This window comes from Pan troglodytes, chromosome 7 (assembly GCF_028858775.2).
Source record: "Pan troglodytes isolate AG18354 chromosome 7, NHGRI_mPanTro3-v2.0_pri, whole genome shotgun sequence".
Classification (NCBI taxonomy): Eukaryota; Metazoa; Chordata; class Mammalia; order Primates; family Hominidae; genus Pan; species Pan troglodytes.
The window spans coordinates 70,652,431-70,665,330 of record NC_072405.2 but is presented as its reverse complement, the minus strand read 5'-3'; the positions used below and the strand labels follow the sequence as shown (position 1 = coordinate 70,665,330).

The window sequence follows — 12,900 nt, the reverse complement described above, 5'->3', positions numbered from 1 at the left end:
TAATCCAAGTAGTCTTTTTTTCTGATCTAAGACTCAAAGTCATTAATTTATTTTTATTTCTACCTGGTCTTGACATAATTCAACTATGTGAAATACTGTTGGACTACTATAACTGAAAACTACTATGTATGTGTGTTTGTGAATGTGTATATGAAATATTAAATATAGTATAGCATAATATACATAAAACAGATTCAGAACATATCTAAATCTACTATATCATATATATGGCAGAGCATCTATATTTATATTGACTATGATATATCTTATATATTATAGTAGGTATAGATGTACTTTAATATATAATCATTTTAAAATTATTAGTAAAACATTGTTTAAGGAAGAAAAAAGTGAAAAGTTTTAAAGAATGAACTAATACACATATAAATTCTGTTTTTAGTGTCAACTAGAAGGATTAGTAATAGTGAAAGGGTTGATTATATTTCTTTTCTGTTTCAGTAATAGAATTGAAGCAATCCTTTCAAAGTTATACTCAATACAATGTGTGGTACTTGGGTAGCTACCATAAGTATACTCTGAATTTCTTTCTCACTCATCTAACAGGAATTGCAAAGTTGTGCCTGCAGTTCATCAAGCAGCCTGATTGGAATAGATGCTCATTACAGGAAAAATCCTATCTGCTGATCCTAAATTCACTTCCTCTAAGACCCTGGTGGGTTCCAGATGGCTTCAATGGAGACTCCTGCCATCAGGAATTGTCTTTGTATTGTAAGAGACCTCTTCCAGTTTGTAGAGGATTCTAAATATCAAATACAGACCAAATATCATTTCTGATTAGAATACTCTGAGACATCAATTTGAACTTGAGCTAAAGTCTAACTGTCCTCCACCATGGACTGACGACTTTACTCTGACACTTCAGTTATGTCCAGGTATTCAGTCAGCCTAGGCTTATTGTCTATAAAAGCCTTTATATTAACCTTGGTAACTCTTTTTGCGTGCACTGCTTGAAGTGCTTGTGTGATTAACATGATAAGTGGCTAATGCCTTTTACTTGGCACAGTGAAGTTAAATTCTCTATTGTTGCTTGGTTACTTTTATTTGGTTTGTAGAATGGCGCCAGACACTCAGCGTGCTTTTAAATAAATATGTGTTGCTAGCTATCACTATTAAGTGATGTTGGGCAGTCACTAGGCTTTTTGATTAAATTGAATGTGAATAACATTTAGCCAAGATCAAATTTAGAATAATAATTCGTATATGTGCCATAATGGAGATCTATGGGTTTTGCCAAAGTAAGGGGATAGAAAGACAGTGAATCAAGACTCTTTTTTCATGAGCATTGCAGAATTTTATGAAAAAATAGTTTACTGCTGCAGCCTCTAGTTTTTGACTTTATTTTACTCCATTTTAAACGCAGTGTTTCTATCATTTCATTCATTTTAATCCACAAATTCCCCATTGAAATACAAATTGTTCAACTTGGTCTCCAAGACAATCTCTCGATTGCTCTGCCCTGGACCCATTCTGAACTCTCCAACACACACACACACACACACACACACAGAAATACAATCATAGTTTTATTTCATCATGTTGTTTCTAAAGGCCTCATCAGTTTTCATAGTCAATCTATTTTTTATATCATATACAGATGTGGAATCTGTTACCTGTCTGTTAGTGCTGCATAACAAACAACCTCAAAATCTCAGTGGCATATGATGATGAGCATTGATTTTTCCCTACTAATGTACTAGGTGGACAAGGAAGCTGGGCTTCAGGCTGCAGTCATGGGAGTGGGTCATTTCTATGTCTCTTATCTTGACTCTGGGACCATCAGGATAATTGGGATATTCTTCTCATGAAAATGGAAAAAGTACAAGAGAGCAAGACCCACTGTGCAAGCTCATGTCAAGCCTCCACTTGCATCACAACTAGAAATAACATATTGGCCAAAGAAAATTACATAGATAAGTCAAATTCAAAAGATGGGAGAGTACACTTGGCCTTTTATGGGCAGAAAGTATAAGGTAAAGGATGTAGATAAAGGGAGGCATGAAGGATTGTGTCCAATAACTCAGTCTACCACAAGTGATGAGATGATACGTGCCCTTTAACATACGCAACACACATTTGCTGCCATCTCTATCTACTAGGACTTAAAATTGCAGCTATAAATAAAAATGTGTCCAGGGAATGTGGCTAGAGCAGAAAGTTCCTCCTGCATATGACTTATTTAGCATCATGTGGGAAGAATTGTGATTTGCTTTGCCTAAACTTATGATAAAAGGAGAGATTAACATTTCTCTTAATTTTGAGAAAATGAAGAACAAATATATCAATAACCTTCTGGGTAAAAATGAGAGTTCCTTTATGTTTCCAATTAATACCACTGAACAAATGCCATGGATTTTCTATTTCCAACAAGACTGTGATTGTGAGATTGTAAAGAAGAAACCATTTTGACTTTATCTTGTATTATTTCCAAAATAGCCCAGATTTATGTTATAAATATAATATTCAAAATATTAAATATACTTCACACATGTTAGAATGGATAAATTTTTAAAATCTTAAAAATACCAAGCACTGTGAAGATACAGAATGAACAGAGCTCTCATACATTGCTAGTAGGGGTACAAAATGGTTCAGCCACTTTAGAAAACAGTTTCAGTTTTTTGTTTCATTCTGTTTTGTTTTTGAGATAGGGTCTTCCTCTGTCACCCAGGCTGGAGTGCAGTGGCACAATCACTGCTCACTGCAACCTCGACCTCCCTGGCTCAGGTGATCCTCCCACCTTAGCCTTCTGCCAGAGTAGCTGGGACTATAGGTGTGTGCAACCATGCCTGGCTAATTTTGTGTGTGTGTGTGTGTGTGTGTGTGTGTGTGTGTGTAGATGGGATTTCACAATGTTGCCTAGGCTGGTCTTGAACTCCTGGGCTGAAGCAATTCTCCTGCCTTAGCCTCCCAAAGTGATGGGATTACAGGTATGAGCCCATCAGTTTCTTATGAAGTGAAGCACACATTCTAAGACATGGCAATCCCATTCCTAGAAATCCTTTGCTATCTTTATCTAGGATGGAACAAAGTTTTTGTTTTGGGGACTTCCCTTTAGGGCTGCTGTGTTTGTTTTGCAATATTCTAATTTGCTCTTTCAATTTCTTCTCAAATTACTAAGCATTCTGTTTACTCATGTCTTTTTATATTCTCCTCATTTCCCATAAATTCAAAGTTGCTGATTCCAAAAATGTTGATAAATCTCTTCTTTTAGAGCCAAATTATCATATATTCTACTCACTCTGTTATGTCTAGTGATTATGCAAAATGCATAGTCTTGCTCTTGTGTGTACTGCTTGACATCAACTAGACCAAGAGCCTGTGACCCTTACAGATAGTCTTCTTAGGGTAGTTAATTCTGTTTTCACTGCTAGATATTTATTTTATAATCACTTATTTTAAAGATTGAATATAGAGATTTTTGTGGCAAACCTAAGCTACTGGTAGCCACTCTTTACTATCAAAATAAGTGCTCTTACATGTGCTCTTATAATACCATCATACGCTTGAGGAAACATCTTTAGTATTTCCTAATGGTATAAACATGCTAAACAGTGAGTCATGTCTGAGATACAGAATTTCTCACAGTGGATGCATTTTACATGCCAGAAAACTTAATCAGCTATGATGTTAAAGTTACGGAGGGTTTATGTTGTTCCAATTTGCTGTGTTTGTCATTCAGCTGCCACACTGCTCTGTCTGCAGTTCACCGCATCAGAGGCCATGTAGCTAGAGCCCAGGATTACACATCTTCTTTCATTTTCTCTCTCTCTCTTCCTCCTATTTTTGATATCTCTTTCACAGCTTCCTTTTTACACTTTAACACATCTTCGTTGTAGCCAAAGAAAAACAAAAATCAAAATAATTTCAATAACTTCACTATAGTCAATAAAAAAGGAAAACAAATATCAAAACAATTAACATAAAACCTCATCACAATGTGCCCTATCCCCAGCTTCTTTTCCACCTCTATTTTTTATCACTGTCAAATATCACAAATAAAAAGCCTTTAGTTTTTTCCTGCATCTTCATCCCTCCATTCTCAGAAGAGCTGCTTCTGAGTTTTATAGTCTCTAATACCTAAATGCTGCTGTTCAGAGTCCCTGATTAATTTCTCCTCCCAGCATTAGGTGCCTTTTCCTGAATCTCATGCACATGTGACTTTCTGCAGTATTGACACTGCTGATCACCCATTCCCTTTTGACCTACTACTTAACTTTAACCTCCTCATTCTAATTTCCTTGTTGAACAGCCTTCTCTATGGCCTCTTTTTCTCTACCTGCCTTATAGGTGTAACTTTCTCAAGGTTAAATTCTTGGTTTTCCCACACATGCTCCCCTTAGTGATTTCAGCCCCCAACATGCTTTCAACTTTCACCTCCCTTCAGATGGTTCAAATTCTGTTCTCCCAGCCTAGCTCTTCTCCTGGGCACCACATCCGCATTTGCAACCTGCACCTGCATTTGCTGGATGGGGATGGTCCTCTTATACTTGACTCGGCATATTCAAAACAAAAGTGGACAGTGAGGAACTGTGCACAGAGCATGGCCTTTGGACTCTGACAAACCTGAGGGTTACAATTTTTCCTTGGCCACTTCTCCACTGTGTATTTATGGAAAAGACACTCAAATAGTATATGCAGCTATAATTTAGAGGAAAGTACCCTGCCTTACAGAGTTACAGGGAAGATTAAATACCTAACATACTACCTGAAATATGAGTGCCATTATATTTCAGGCAGTATGTTTGATAAAATAACTATCTAGCAGTCAAAAAGGAATAAAAGACCCTAAGAAGACTACCTGCAAGGGTCACAGGATTTTGGTCTAGTTGATGTCAAGCAGTATGCACAGTAACACCTGCGTGATAGTCTGTGTTATTCTGTGTTATTGTCTCCTTTCAATGGCTTTTCACTTGTTGGATCCCTCTGTTCTTAAATAGTATCATTGCAGTCCCATCATGAATTCTTTTCACTGTTTATCTTCATATCCCCTTAGTGGCCTAGTCATCTTGATTTTTATTTTTTCTTTGAATCCATAACTGTATTCTCTGTATCTTATTATCTAAACCTTCCAATTGTTTCTTCTGCTTTAAGTCTCTTATTTCTCCAAATCATCCATCATACTGCCATGTAAGTTATCTTCCTAAGGAATAACAACAATGCCTTTAGATTTTTCCTCATCTAGCTTCAGTGGCTCCTAACTGTGCAATTTAATGATCAAACTCTTAAGCCAGGGGTTCCCAATCCCTGAGCCACAGACTGGTACCGCTCCATGGCCTGTTAGGAACCAGGCTGCACCACAGGAGGTGAGTGGCAAGCCAGCCAGCATGACTGCCTGAGCTCCACCTCCTGTCAGATCAGCGGCAGCATTAGTTTCTCATAGGAGCCTGACCCCTATTGTAAACTGCACATGTGAGGGATCTAGGTTGCGTGCTCCTTAGAGGAATCTTAACGACTGATGATCTGAGGTGGAACAGTTCCATCCCAAAACCAACACCCCACCTCAATCCCTGGAAAAATTGTCTTCCATGAAACCATTCCCTGGTGCTAAAAAAATTTGGGGACCACTGTCTTAAGGTACCATTCACCATCCTTCTCAGTCTGATTTGTAGTTGCCTTTTTAGTTTTATCTCCTACTTTTTCTCCTTATAAAATCTCTGCTCGATAATTAACATGCCATGAATGCTCAAGACGCATCTTCCCTTCTCAATGTCTCTATTTCCTTAACAAATTCCAGCTAGACTCACCTGCTTCTTACTCAGTGATCATGTAACATGTTGCTTGTACCTTTGCTAAATGCATTTTTTTCTTTCTCTCTTATGTCATTGTTAGGTATGTGGGTGTCTTTCTTCACCACAGTTGAAGCTCACCGGAAGCAGCAATGACTATACAATGAAGCTAGTAAAATAGAAATAAAAATGGAAAACTAGGATTGAGGAAAATAAATATGCCAACATTATGGCCCAATATGATTGTGATCATCGCCATTATTTCTTAGTAAACAAAATTTAATTATTTATTTTTTCATCCATTTCACAAATACATTTCACAAATGCCTTCCTTCCTTAAGTCCTGTACTATGTTAGATCCTTGAGACACAAATGTCAAGTTCATAGGGAACTTAAGGTGGCAAGTTACGTACTTCAAATTTTTTCAAGAGGAAGATACAGATTATTCTTCAAAAAAGAAAAATTTCTCTCACTACTAATGCTTAAGAAAAGTTTATTGGGACCTTATGAAGAATCGAATAAAGTGATGGGCATGAGTCTCAACAATTTTCTCACAAAAATATAGCTGCAAAGCTCTATAGAGAATCAAAAAGCAGTTTACCTCACTACATTACAAGTAACACGCAACAGCAACTGTGTCTTTGTTCATCAGCATCATAATCAAGTATAGCCAAACCCATTGACAACAGTAGCTTTGAAACATTACTCAAACTTGTTCTATACATTTTCTTAATAATTAGTACTAAGTGATTCTCAACTGTCAACTCCTATCACTGGCATGTCCCAATTTATTGTGTGGATTGTGACTATAACTCCTAATTAAAAATTCAAATGAGCAAACTCTATGAAATAAATCCACACCCAGTTCTTGGAACAAAGAGTCTTATTCTTCCTTAAATTCATAGGTAATCATATAAATACATGTGTATCTTTAATTTAGGACACAAGCATTATTTTTCTTGACTTTTGATGTCAATCTTTGGAATCAGAAGAGAGCAGCTGGTGTGTTCTGCCTGTCTGTCAAGATTCTGTTTTCCTTTTAGTTATTATTGTATTCATTTCCTTCTGAGCTCTTTTCATTTTTCTGCCTTTCCTCATCTGATGTGTAATGTATAATAGGTTGCAAGCATCTATTCCATTTCTTTGCCCAAAGCAAATTGAAATAATAATACTAATATCTATCAACAGTGGTTAGCTCTTAGATAAACAAGTGACTTTATTCTTGTGGTAAAATGTTTTTAGTTGTGAACATGCTGTTTATGTGATCTGCTGAATAAACATAATTAAAGAATATAAATGGTTAGTAAACATTGCTATTTTGAGTCTACTGGCTTCACTTTAGAAAATTTTAACAAACTTAAATATTGTGGATAAAAATCCAGTTAGATGAAGATTTTTTGACTTGAGACTTGAATGTGAACAAAGCATAAAATATTTTTTCTGGATTATGAAATACTTACTGAGACGTATTAAAAACTCATTGAGTCACTGCCTCAGCAACTGTCTAGTTTTGTGCACATAGCAGGGACTCAGTAGATGCTTAATATCTAAATAATAGAAGTATTTTCTACTCTCCTTTTCACTAGTCATCTTTATATCCTTGCCAAGTGACAGATATGGTAAACAGGTAGAGATAATTGGCATTCTCAATTAGATTAATGCTTATTATTCCCGTTGTTCATGCCATTCTGGAGCTCATACCCACACTAAGACACCATTTATTGCTCTATAGAGTACAGAATACTAGACTCTTTTCTGAATGCTGTTAGTGTTATCACCCTCCTCGATAATGTTAAAATTATACCCCACCACGTTAGAACCATAAGCCTGATACTGGATTTCTTTTTTCTTTTGGTTGGGACAGGGATTGGCTACTAATTAGATGAAAGACAGTATTAATAGCATTCTTTCTTCCTTTACAATATTCTTATTTACACGTATATAATTGACACAAATTACTCAACAGATTAAAAACTTGATGTAATTTTCCAAAGTCATGATGTCTGTACTAGACTGTCCATACCAACTGTCAGAAAGGGAATAACTTGCAGAGAGACTCGTGCAAAGAAATGGGAGGGCAGAGTGGTGATGAGAGTGAAGAGATCCCTTCACCTCATATGCTGTTGTCAAAAAATGCCAGGTTTCAGCTCAATGGCGTAACAGTGTTAAAAAAAACATTTTGATGTGTACAAGACAGGCTCCATTGAGACAAACATCTCTGTTACAACTTCATTAATTGGATTATCTAAAGGAATGTGATATCTTATTACTTCCAGAGAACAATCTTTCATATATCCTGTTCCCTAAGAGGCCTCTCTTCAAATTCAAATAAGTCACATGATATTGAAGAACATGCCCTAGATTTCAATCCCAGCTCTACCAATTATTAGTGTTATTTTGGTTAATCATCAGCTGACTTTTTTATTTCAATAGTTATTGGGGAACGGGTGGTGATTAGAAAAGTTATTTAGCAGTGCGTTCTGAGATTTTGGTGCTATCAGTTATGATGTGACTTTCAACATGTCAGTCCATTTCATTTTTCACAAAATGGGAATACTCTCAGTCCTGCCAACTTAACTCAGTAGGTTTCTTCCTGCCCTTGGGTGTCCCTTCCATCATCTCACAAATGGGACTTAGCTTTTTGCTCTGAATAGTCTTTCAGAACAATGTAAGGTCAGGCATTCTGCAACATGTTTGCTCAATTTAACCTCTTCCCTGTTGCCAGTTTGCCTTGGGAGTCATTTTTCCTCTTGCTCCCCTCTTTCTTCCAACCTTTCAGGGTCTGATATTCATGAGAAGCGAAGTTTCCCTTTGCTCCACATGTTGAATCCCAGTCACTCCCAAAGTGACCACAGCACCTGGAACACCAGCCTGAGACAATTCCCTAAGCACCTTGTTTGCTAATGAAGGCCAGTTAGACATGCCAGTTCCACAGATGTATTTGGAGAACCCAATGAGACAATGTGTTTACATATGCTTGTTAAATTCCGTAACATTAGCGGTAACCTTCCTACCCAGATTCAGTGATGTACACTGATTTGGCTTCCTCATCTTCTCTCATTCAGACCTTTACTAGGTTTTTAAAACACACACACACACACACACACACACACACACACGTACAATCTATATTATTAATATATAATGTTTGCATGGCATATCATTTTCATCATTTCATTTCAAGCTACCTATGTTGTTGAATTTGAGGTGAACTTCTTGTAAACAGTATATAGTTAGTTCATGTTTTTTCATCCACTTTGCAAATCTCTTTGTCTTTTTACAGGTAAATTTAGATTATTTATATTTAAGGTAATTATTGATATGCTAGAGCTTAAGTCTGCCATTTAATTTTGTATTTTATGTTATTTCTCTCTGGTTTTATTTACTCTGTTTTCCTTTTCTTATCTTCCCAAGAGTTATTTAGAAATTATTTAGAATTCCATTTTGATTAATTTATATTTTGAATGCATCTGTTTGTGTCACTTTTATAGTTGTTTCACAGGGTATAACAATATACATACGTGGCATCACATTCTACTAGGAATCAACATTTTTTCACTTCATATAGAGAGCGGAAATTTAACTTTCTTTTAGGTTCCTTTGCTATGCTTCCAGTTAAATACCATTTTCTTGAGTATCAGATGGTGTGATAATTTTGATTCAGTTAGGTAATCAATTAATAAAACTCATGAAAGAAATTATAGTCTACTGTATGAACCCACTTGTGCTCCTTCTTCCTTCCTTATGCTCCCAGAATCTTTACTTTTAAAGATTCTCTCTGAAGACATTCCTTTGGCCAGTTTTTGAGGGTAGATTTGACAAATTCTTTTAGTTATTCTTTATCAGAGAATGCCTTTATTTCCCCTTTACTCCTTAGGAATAGTTTTGCCACATATATAGTTCACAGTTGACAGTTCTTATCTTAGCACTTGAAAAATGTGTCACTTCCATCTGGCCTTAATAGTTTCAGAAGAGAAATCCGCTATCACTTAAATTAGTGTAACGCCATGAGTAATGAGTCATTTCTTCTTGGCTGCATTCATGATTTTTCTTTGTCTTTTGTTTTTAAAAGTTTATTCATAATGTGTCTTGGCATGAATATTTTGGGTTTATTCTTTCCCAGATTTGCCCACCTTGAATCTGGAGGCTTGTGCCTTTTGCCAAGTTTGGAAAGTATGGAGCTTTTTTCTTAAATACTCTTTCAGCCCCAAACACTCTGTTTTTCCTTTTTTCTGAGATGCTGTATTAGTCCGTTTTTACACTGCTGATAAAGATATATCTGAGACTGGGAAGAAAAAGAGGTTTAATTTGACTTACAGCTCCACATGGCTAGGGAGATCTCATAATCATGGTGGAGGGTAAAAGACACTTCTTACTTGGTGGCGGTGGCAGCAATAGAGAAATGAGGAAGAAGCAAAAGCAGAAACCCCTGATAAACCCATCAGATCTCAAGAGACTTACTCATTATCATGAGAATATCATGGGAAAGACTGGCCCCCAAGATTCAATTACCTCCCCCTGGATCCTTCCCACAACTTGTGCAATTCTGGGAGATACAAATTAAGTTGAGATCTGGATGAGGACACAGCCAAACCATATTAGATCCTAATGATACAAAGGTTAGGTCTTTTGTTATTGTTCTATAGAGCTCTGAGACTCTTACTCATTTTGAGGGGTAAAACAGTTTATTTCTGTTTTTCAGATTGGGTAAATGTTATTGATTTTGAGAAGTGAAGCCAGGTGGACTTCCTGGGTCGAGCGTGGACTTGGAGAACTATTCTGTCTTACAAGAGGTTTGTAAAATGCACCAATCAGTGTTCTGTAAAAATGCACTAATCGGCATTCTGTAGCTAACTAGAGGTTTATACAATGGACCAATCAGCACCCTGTAAAATGGACCAATCAGCACTCTGTAAAATGGACCAATCAGCAGGACATGAGCAGGGACAAATAAGGGAATGAAAGCTGGCCACCCCAGCCTGCAGCAGCAACCCGCTCTGGCCCCCTTCCATGCTGTGGTAGCTTTGTTCTTTTGCTCTTCACAATAAATCTTGCTGCTGCTCACTCTTTGGGTCTGTGCCACCTTTAAGAGCTGTAACACTCACCGTGAAGGTCTGCGGCTTCATTCTTGAAGTCAGCGAGACCATGAACCCACCAGAAGGAACCAACTCCAGACACAATTTGACCTCAAGTTCACTGATTCTATCCTCTATAATTTCCACTGTACTACTGAGCTCCCAGTGAGGTTTTTTTTTTTTTTAATTTTAATTATTTTGTTTTTTGTTCCATAATTCTTATTTAGGTCTTTTTTATAACATTTCTTTTTTGGGATTTTCTATCTTTTTGCTTCAAGAGAATTTATAAGTCAGTGTTGAAGCATTTTTATGTTTGCTTTAAAATTCTCATTAGATAATTCCAATACACGATTCATCTTGGCGTGAATTGATTGTATTTCTCTTTCAAGTTTGATTTTCCTGATTCTTGATATGATGGGTATTGTATCCTGCTCATTTTGTCTATTACATTAGGAGACTCTGAGTCTGATTTAAATCTCTTATTTAAGTAAGAGTCACCCTGTTTAGATGTATTATGTGGGTCTAGAGCTACTTTTAAATTTTCAGAACCTTTGTGGTGTCATTTTGGTCTGCTTGGATAATCTGCTGTCGCTGGGGCTCCCACTAGTCCTTCTTGTTAGTACTGCCTGAAGGGACAAAAAGGGTTTCCCTGGGCCAGGCAGCCTGATATCTCTCAGTGGGGAAGAGGAGTCTCAGGCCTGGTCCATAAACACCAGGAAGCTTCCCTGGTCTGATTGGTTGTTGGGGTGAAATCTGTCCTGCCACTGTTGCCTGTTCCACCCCCATGTCTTCCACTGGGGAGAGGAGAAAAGAGATTCCCGTGCTGTTAACTGTTAGTGGGGCTCTGATAATCGCCCGTTCTCGTGGTGCAGGGCTCCCCCACTGTTGTAGGAGGGACTTCCATTCAACCTGAGATATAATGAGTCTACTTGGGCTGCCTGCTGTTGCTAGGTTGTGGTGGGGAAGTGCCAAGCCAGATCATCTTTTTCCCTTTTTCTGATAGGTGTTCTTCCTTCAGTCTTGGTTCCAAAGCACGCTTTCTCTCTCCACCCTTGAGAGCTCTCCTTTGGTTTTCTCTTACATTATTTCCAGTGTTTATAGTTGTACTTACCAAGGATGTGCGGGGAGAAATGAGTCTATGCCATCTCATTATATCATACTAATCGAATTAGTTTTTCAAAAAGAATCTCTTCCTAATTCAGTTTTTCACTGAAGGCCCATGTATTGTTCACTCATAGTATGCAGAGTTCTACACTAGGTTTAGGGTGGCGGGGGTGGGGGTGCTTTCTACACCATTTTCAGGCAATAGTTCCTACCCCTGGATTTTTTGTAATCTTATTGAGGGCAATGATGCCAACAAACAGGGACGGAAAAGTAAAGGAAACAAGTAAAATATAATAGTGGCAAATAACTATACGTGTACAAAGTGATAGTGCACATGATAAACTTTATATGTAGGGGATGAAATATTGATCAAAGACAATAAAGGAAAGAATAGAATGAGAAAATTTAAGGAAGTTTTGCCACAATATTAAAATTAGGAGCAGAAAGACATTTAATAAGACATCTCCTTTTAAGTTTACATATCACTTTGCAGCTCATGCCCCAGGCTCTGCCTCACTTCATCAGAGTGAGCTTGAGTATCCACCATACCATCTGTCCTGGGAAAGGTCTTATCTGGTGAGATTTGTGGCTCTTGTTCATCACATCCTTTATCTGCCACTTTCATTTATGACTGTGCTTCTATGCACCCTTCCTTTATTGTCTATACTGTGTGTCCCTGATGGGACAAAAATCATCTGATGTTTGGTATTTTTGATTTATGGCCTATTAGTGAAATTCAGCAGTGATTGCACTTTCATATTTAAGTACATTAAGCATCCAAGGAATAGAGGCTAATATAATTACCAGGTTTCCATGAGACCTGGAACCATAATCACAAAATTCTTAGGTAGCTTTACCTGGTTCTTCTAATTTTGTTTCTTTTGAGAGAAATTTATTCCTTGCTGTAATTTTCCTAAGTATAACATTATCTATTTTTCCTCTTTTACCAGTCTTATTCATATAGAGACATCTCT

At 37.1% G+C, this 12,900-nt stretch overlaps 1 long non-coding RNA gene across 1 annotated transcript; it reads right to left on the bottom strand.

Moving 5' to 3' along the window:
• Positions 1-1,532: 1,532 nt before the first annotated feature.
• On the bottom strand, positions 1,533-12,006 carry LOC129135854 (uncharacterized). The gene is made up of 3 exons (XR_008536965.2): positions 11,934-12,006; positions 5,766-5,916; positions 1,533-3,846 (listed from the first exon to the last, which is right to left on the bottom strand). It is a non-coding gene; the product is annotated as an uncharacterized LOC129135854 (long non-coding RNA).
• Between the last annotated feature and the right edge of the window lie 894 nt (positions 12,007-12,900).